The sequence below is a fragment of the Nannospalax galili genome, unplaced genomic scaffold (genome assembly GCF_000622305.1).
Source record: "Nannospalax galili isolate Female #2095 unplaced genomic scaffold, S.galili_v1.0 scaffold1087, whole genome shotgun sequence".
Lineage (NCBI taxonomy): Eukaryota > Metazoa > Chordata > Mammalia > Rodentia > Spalacidae > Nannospalax > Nannospalax galili.
The window spans coordinates 2173556-2181930 of NW_008356845.1; the positions used below are offsets into that span (position 1 = coordinate 2173556).

Below are 8375 nucleotides of genomic sequence, written 5' to 3' on the forward strand. Positions count from 1 at the left end.
GAGATGTCGGGGCTGGAGAGATGGCTTAACAGTTAAGAGCACTGACTGCTCTTGTAGAGGACCTGGGTTTGATTTCTAGCACCCACATGGCAACTAACAATCATTCAGAACTCCAATGCCAGGGGAATCCCTCTGATCTGACCTCTGAGGGCATTTTGTACACTTATATACATGCAGCCAATACACTCATACACATAAAATAAAAATAAAAAATAAATAAAATTTTTTTAAAAGACCCAAGATGTTAAATGCTGTATTAGCAAATGATAGCTCTTCTAAATTCCTCTGGGTTAATGTCTTAGAGCAACATTGGGGTTTCTCCATAATAACATGGTAGCCTGGCAGTTTATAAAAACATTTCTTCCCCACAGTTCTGGATGCCAGGAAGTCCAAGATCAAAGCACCTGCAAACCCACTCTCTTGTTCACAGATGGTTGTTTTCTGGCATGTTCTTACATGGAAGAGCAGACAAGGGAGATTTTTCACATCTTTTTCATAAAGGCACTAATCCTTCATGAGGGCTCAAATACCACCAGCACCTCCAAACACTATCATATTAGCAATTAGATCTCAACCTATGGATGGGGAGGGGGGCATCACATAAGCATTCAATCAATGGCAACACACATGACCATGTGCCTTGTAAGTTCTGTTAACCCTCTCGGATCAGCCTGTCCACTCTTCTACTCCATCATTCTATTAATACATGGCATGGTCTTTTCTCAACGATGCCTCTGATACCTTCCTAATTGATTTACATTCATGGATCTGGACTCACTTTTATTTTGTATTCTACATTATATTCAAAGGGAATTCAAAGCACAGTCTAATTATGCTGCATCATCTACTGAAAACACTCTAATGTCTTAAGGTAAAGATGCATCTCTTGTAATTTTCAAGGCCAGTACTTGGTGTCCTTAGATCTGCTTTGAACCCCACTGGGCTCATTGTCCCCTAAGCCTCCTGCCTCCCCTGTGCATTCACAGCCAAATTCAGTCTTCTTCAGTTTCTCAAATGCACCCTGTTGTTTTCCTCCACAGAACCTCTGCACATGTTCTGCCATGTGTCTGAAGTGTCCTTCCAACCCCCAGACCCCTTTCACCCCATGATTTCCATCCTCCTGCACATCCCAGTTCAGCTGTCTCTCTGTAGTAAAATCTTGCTGATCTCTGAAACAAACTAATTGGAAACTTACATAACAGCGCTTGCCTTTTCTTGGAGGATGGGATTCTATACATATATAAGATAAACAAATCCTTGCCTCTCCCCAGCCACATTGTACACTCTATGTCGGCAGGAACCTGGTTAGGTTTTTGTATACTACTAAGCTACAGTACTCAGCATACTTTGAAATGTGTGCTAGGTGTTCCATCAACAGTTATTGGCTAAATGGAGCAGTGAGAACAACGTTCTGTGGGGAATATGAAGAAGAAAAAAAAGCAAAAGCCCTTTCCAGAAATGTGCTTACTCCCTTTGCGGAGAATCAAGCTGGGCTAAGAAACTGGCAGATCCGGGCCTGGAGAGATGGCTCAGCAGTTAAGAGCACTGATTGCTCTTGTAGAGGACCTGGGTTCAAATCCCAGAACCCACATGGTGGCTACGAACTGTACTTAACTCCAGTTCCAGGGGAATCCGAAGCCTCTTCTGACCTCCACGGCATTGCACGACACAGGTGCACTCACATATATACAGGCAATACACTAGTACCATAAAATAAAAATAATAAATAAAGTATTAAAAAAAGAAAGTGGAAGTTCAACTCATCAGGGAGCCAGTGCCAGGCAAGTGGCTGGTGCCCCTGCCTCTCAGAGTCTGAGAGAGCTGGGGTGTGACCAAGGACGTCCTCCATTGGACCTATGTTTCAGATTTGCACTCACATGTCTTCTTTCCCAGGAAAGTCAACCTCTGCACACAGCATCTCATTCGGGGAGTAGCTTCCTGCTCCAGCTTTAAGACCAGCAGAGTGAATGGGTTCATGGTCATAAGGATTGAAAAGGAGAACCAAGACATTTGGTCTTTTCTTTATGAAGAGTGGGCCAGATGTCTGGTGTTCACCTGGGAGGACAGTAGGGCCAGGAACAACTAGACTGTGGTGGCCATCCCACAGGGTGCTAGACATACATTTCAAGTGGTAACAGTAAAGAGACAGAGGCAAGGAATGTGTTGGTGGTTGTTTCAAACTCTCCCTCCTCCATTCCCAGTGTTCTGTTCTATCAAGTTCTGCAACGAGAAATTTATTTCTGGACAAGAAATGTGGTTTGGTGGCAGACCACTGACAAAGAAGTCTCTTGTGTTGGAAACTATTTACTTTTGCAACAGAAAATGAAACTCAAGGAAAGAGAACACATCAGATTGGTTTAGCTGATTTGTTTCAGATTTCTGTTCTAATTTCATTTCTGTTGTGACAAATACCCCGACCCCCCTCCCAAAAAAAAGCAACATAAGAGAGAAAAACATTCATTTGGCTTACAACACCAGGTTAAAGTCTATCAAGAAAGGGAGTCACAGAGGCAGGAGCTTAAAAAGCTGGTCACGTCACAGCCACAGTCAAGAACAGAGAAAGAAACAAAGAAATGCTCTCATTCTGCCTGCTTGCCACCTTGGCTACTGAGCTTCCCTTTTATACAATTCAGGCTCCAGCCTAAGGACTGATGCCTCCACCCACAGTGGACTGTGGCAGTTAACAATCAAGACAACCTCCCACAGACACGCCACAGGTCAATTTGATCTAGATGATTCTTCAATTGAGACTCTCTTCCCAGGTGATTCTAGGCTGTGGCAAGCTGGCATTTAAAACTAACCAGCACAGATGTTATTATTTTGATGTGATCTGGAAGAAGAAAATTTAAAGAAAATGGAAAGGTAAATAGTGAGAAAGTTGGTTGCAGGTGAGCAAAGGAAAGGCAGGGGGCAAGGAGAAATCTCACTGGCTTTGTAAAGCAATCTTCCATTCAGCAAATTCGGAGAATAAACATGTTTTTGTTCCTATTGCCAATTCAGAGGGTAATTATTATTTTTAAGAGTCTTGCAGCAGAGCCTCAGCTAGCTGCAGTAATCCTTTTGGACTTGGACTTCACTGTTGGTGAAGAAAGGCTGTGTTTGACTTTGCTTGGAAACCATAAAACCACAACAAAATACATTCTCCTGAATGCTACTAGGCAACATGGAGCTGTCTTACACCAGGAGGGGCATTTGTGAAAGCAAAGGCTCCACCCTCTGAACAGTGAACCTGAAGGGCCTAAAGGTGCTTTATGAAACATCATCTTAAATAATGAAGAATTAATACCATGAAGATGTGATATGTGTCCTCAAGAAAGCTAAGTTTCACAAAACAGTAACAAGCCGGTAAAGGTGATTCCAGCCAAGCCTGACATCTGAGTTTGATTCCCAGGACCCACAGGTAGGAGAGAACTGACATCCCCAAGCTGTCTTCTGATCTCCACATGAGCCCTATGTGAGCACCCATTACATGCATATGAGTGAGTGCATTCACAGACACACACACACACACAGAGAAATATAATAATATTAATAATAATAACAGTAATAACAAAAGTAACGAAATAGAAAGAGTGCCTAGTCTCCCTCAATCTGTCACTGATTTGACAGCCCAGAGTTCAGGGTTTAGGATGTACTTGGAAGAGGATTAAGAAGGGACGGCGACGTGTGTTCCTGGAAATGCATCACGTCCTTCCTGGGACCATCAAAAAAACCTCCCTGCCTTTCCAGACAGGTTCTGCTCAGAGAGGCCAGTCGTGGGCAAAAGTTAGCTGCCGGTCCCACGCAGCATCTCTTAAGTGGCTAAAGTAGAAGAACCAGGCGCTCTGGGCCATTTCCTGCCTATCACAGCCCCCAGAAGAGGAACTCCTGCGCAAAAGCTTTCCCGGAGAGTGGGTCACCGAAGCTCTCTGGCTGGCGGAGAAGCCGTGGAGGCCAAGCGGCTCTTCGAGGTGGGTGTGTGTGGGGGTGGGCTTGCAGTCGTGTCTCCAGGTCCCCGCCCCTAGCTGTGCGTGGCAACCGGTGGATCCCCCGGCCCGGGAGGGGGTGTGGCGGGCAGGGGGCGTGCTGGTGGATGCTCAGAGGCTGAACTCGCTGGGGCGACCTTCTCAAGCAACTGGAGCATCAGCCGCCGGGTTGGAGGGGCGTGAGGGGGTGGAGGAGGGGGAGGTCTAACCCCCCCGGTTTGCAGCTGTGGGGGGGGCGGATGCTGAGGGAGGGAGGGAGGGAGGGAGGCAGGCAGAGCTGCAAGCAGACTGCGCTCAACCCGGAGTGCGCCAGCGCTGCGAGCACCCGGAGCGCCGCTGGGATTGTTGTACTCGGTCACCAGGGCGGCCAGGCGCCCCGCAGCCCTGCAGACCGCGCCCGACCCCGGTGACAGGACGGGCAGACAGCCGGGTACCCGGAGCCCGGGCGCGGCGAGCCGGGAGGAGGCGTCGGCTCGCGTCGCTTTGATGCTTGGAACCTGAACAAGGCCAGGACCAAGGTAAACGGAAAGACAGGGACAGAGAGAGGAGAGAAACCGAGAGACAGGTGCACAACACATTGCAGCAAGTTTGCGCTGGCACGCCGAAGCTCTGCACAGCTCACGGAGGGAGAGGGTGGCGGTGGTGTGTGTGCGGGTGTGAGACTCCTGGAGAAGGCGAGAAGGAGGTCGAGAAGCCTCTGCGCATCTGGTTCGTAGATATTCCTATCAGAACTCCCTCTCTGAGTTGTCATTTCCGCTTGCCGCACATCCCCTGGGCGCCAGTGATGCCGTAGCAAAGGGCAGCCACTCTGTTATTGTGATGGTGGGTCCTGTGGCTACTATCAGATGCGAGGTGTGGGGCGTTGAACAAATTCTAGGATCCGCCCTTCCTCCACCCCCAGACTATTTCTGGGAAGGACTGGGGGACGGAAGATGGGTAGCGGAACCCAAGGCTTTAAGACTGCGTGGAGGCCCCAGCGATTCCCCTGGTGCTGTGGTGGTGAAATTGCCTCCAGGCGGAGCCTGCTCTAGAGGGCAAGATAACTTTCATCTGCTCTCCAGAAAGAGGCTTTCCAGACAGGATTTGCACCGCAAAGAGAGACAGGTGCATCGCAAAGGGCAGGACTAGAGTGTTTCCACAGCCACCAGCTGCCCAGCAAGGAGAGGCCCCTGGAAAAGGAGGCCAGGCGTGCTGGTTGAGATAACTGTTTGATGCTTCAAGTTCAAGCCTCCCCCATAAAAAGAATTAAGTCCAGCCCAGGGAGAAATATCAGTGCAACCTTAGTTCCCTGGAGCATGCTTTTCTGAGCTTTTCAGTTTGAGGTGGAAAAGTTCTGTGTATCTGAAAATGTTCCATGAATATTACAAAAAAACCAAATGATTTTTTTTTAAGGCCCACTTTTTTGGTCTTGATCTAAGATCCACATTAAAGACAGCCTTTGATATGGAAACCAGACCTGGAAAGCATGGTAATTTCCCATCATGCCAAGATTATTAATATGACCTGCATCTCCATAAATTGCTGATTTAATTGTGAGTCATGAGGGGTGTTCTCTGTGAGGAGCTTGCTATTCCCCCTGATAAAAATATTAATAGGATGCATAAAAAGTTCTGACATCAGGACAGTGAACTGAAATTCACATCTATTTTTCTTGTGTTTAGTGTCTGTTTATATTACTTTGTGGCAGATGTAGAACAAAATGTGCCCAGTCATGACTAACTTAATATGTTTCGTGTCGAAGATAAAAAGGGGACATCTTCAGAGTGATTGCAATGCTGCTAGGCTCTGAAAAATATTTTCTTGACTTTTGCATTATAGTATTTGTATCTTTCTTAACTAGTGACTTCACAAACTGTCTCACAGTCCTCTCTGTCCCTATATGAAGAACTCTCTCTTTTTTTCTCTCTCTCTCTCTCTCTTGAGTGAGGTTTAGAAAAAGAGAGTTTGCAATTTAAAATTGTGTAGAACTGCTTGGAGCTTTACGGGGACCTGCTCTGTTGTAATTATGTAGTACACATAGCTTCCTGTAACCCAGAGGAGGTGACAGGATGTGAGAAACCCATCATCACCGGGCAAGGTGGGTGGTATGTCCACAGCTCCAGCTATGGCCCCCACACCCTGGGGTTGGGCTGTGACCGGCATGCAGGGCCTGAGTCTGGTCTGTGGGGTCAACCTCCTCTTAAATGTGTGCTTCATGTCAACAGAGGACTAATGTTGGGTAAGGAGGAAAATACATGTATTCCCCAATGTAGGGAGGAAAGGCGGCAGATACCATGGGGTACAGTTCATATTTTGGATTTATATATTGAATTATGACACTTTTTCAAGTTGGGCTATTCTAATTTGTCTTGTGGTTACCTTTTCATATTCTTGTCTTTCTAGGAAAAGTATCATTTTGTTATCCCAAATGAGCCCTAACAATGAATAATGAGCAATATTTTCCTGATAGCCTTTATACACATATTAGTAATATACTTGTATTAACCCAAGGTAGTTCTTCTTTCCCATTTTTCGCCATCTTGATGATTGTTATTTCATGTTAGTACTAGTAGAGAAAAATAATTAAATTTAAAATTGTACACTATTCAAACTCCTTCCAATAACAGACTTGAATAGTAAGGAGTGTGAAATAACTTCAGTTTTTTTTATATCATGGATTTCAATATTAGTGGTTTCTTGTTTATACTTAGACACTGAATTAAGTAATAGCTGCATTTTATTGCTGTATATTTACTTATATGCTTATGATCTCCATTTCTGTTTTCTGTTTATAAATTAGTGACATCTTCCTGGCTAATGCAGGGTTTGAATTTTCTGCTGAAATTTTCAAACATTAAAAGAGGAGGCTGCATTGCTTTAAGAAACATTCTTGTGGTCTTGTGATGTTTTCTCCTCCTGTTCTCCTTAATTTATTCTTTTTCACACACAAACAAGAAAGTGCTGTAGTAGCCTCTTGTGCATTTGGGTAGAGACAGGAAATGTGGAGTTGTGATGTTTCATGACTGGGCTTTTAGCAGGTGCTAGTGTTGAAGGAGCGCATGAGTCAGCCAGGAGAATTCAAAGAGCAGGATCTAGAACTCCTCTGCCCCCTGCACAATAAATACAGCAGATGGTGACTGTTGCCACACCGACCCTGTGGCTTCTTCCCAAAGACACCTGCTTTGTTGTGTTTACATGTCTCCCTCTGGTACCTAAGCAGAAGGAGTGGCTTGCCTGCCGTGTTCCTGGCCGTAACTCATTATATAACACTAATCCTTATAAATATTTGCTGTAAAATAATAAATACAGGAGTCTTACCTCTGTGAAGTATGATAGATTTGCTTTGACACTTTATATCTCAGTCCCTGCTTTTGGAAAGATTTGGAGATGGGACAGGTTCTGTCAGCTGGTATACAATCCACCAGTGTCTGCCCAGTCTTCCTTTCCATCCCAGGAAGCTAACCTCTCATTCCTTCACTCTCAACCCACAATATCCTGTACCTACTGAAAACTGTTCACAATCCTGGCAGTGGTGAGTTCATGATAGTTATGGCTCTGCCTCTGATGATGTGATTCTAGAGGTCATGTCCGTATCCAAACCACTGCTACAGAGCCAGTCTCTTCAAGGATGTCAGAGCATGAACCCCAGTTCTGGTTGTCCTTCATACTGCCTTTGGAGAGCATGTTTGAGAACTTCTTCCCCCGTTAGGGTCATTTCTTATATCACAGGCAGAGAAACTGAGACCAGGGAAAAGAAAGCAGAAGCCAATGGTTTGCTGAAACCCAACTGCATGCCAAATGATACATATTTGTCTATTATTTATTTATTTATTTATTTATTTAGGCAGTGCTGGGAGTAGATCCAGGACTTACATGTGCTAGGCAAGTGCTTGATGACAAACACTAACAGTCCTTGAGACTGTATGAACTGGGCTGAGGTGATAGCTCAGTTAGTGAAATGCTTGCTACACAAGCCTGAGGACTAGAGTGTGATCCTCAGAACCCTTGTAAGAGTCAGGTACCAATAATACCAGTACTGGGAGCTGGAGACAGGAGGATCCTTGGGGCTCACTGTCCAGCCAGTCTAGCTGAATTGGTGAGCTCCAGTTCAGTGAGGGACCCTGTCTCAGAAAACAAAGTGAAGACTCATTAAGGAAGAAACCTAACATCAACCTTGGCCTCTATATGTGTGAGTACCCACATGTACATGCTCACCAGCATGTATGTACACACACACACACACACACACACACACACACACACACACACAAGATCTTATGAACAATATAAGGCAGGATTAAGAGTGAATTTTGTCTTTCTTTGTCTAAACTTTGCATTTTCTGGAATTGTACTCTCTCTGAGAAAGTTATTGAAAACTTCCATACACAGGACCAGCTCAAAACCACCCAACTAGCTGGCATAAAGTTAAGC

General features: G+C 45.3%; 1 protein-coding gene across 2 annotated transcripts in view; it reads left to right on the top strand.

Annotated features, from left to right (window-relative positions):
- Nucleotides 1-4419: 4419 nt before the first annotated feature.
- The window catches only part of LOC103751349 (nesprin-1), a 183654-nt gene continuing 179698 nt past the window's right edge, over nt 4420-8375 (top strand). For both annotated transcript variants that reach the window (XM_008854738.3, XM_008854739.3), the window contains exon 1: nt 4420-4483. The gene's annotated coding sequence lies outside the window, so the exon portion shown is untranslated. The remainder of the gene's footprint in view (nt 4484-8375) is intronic.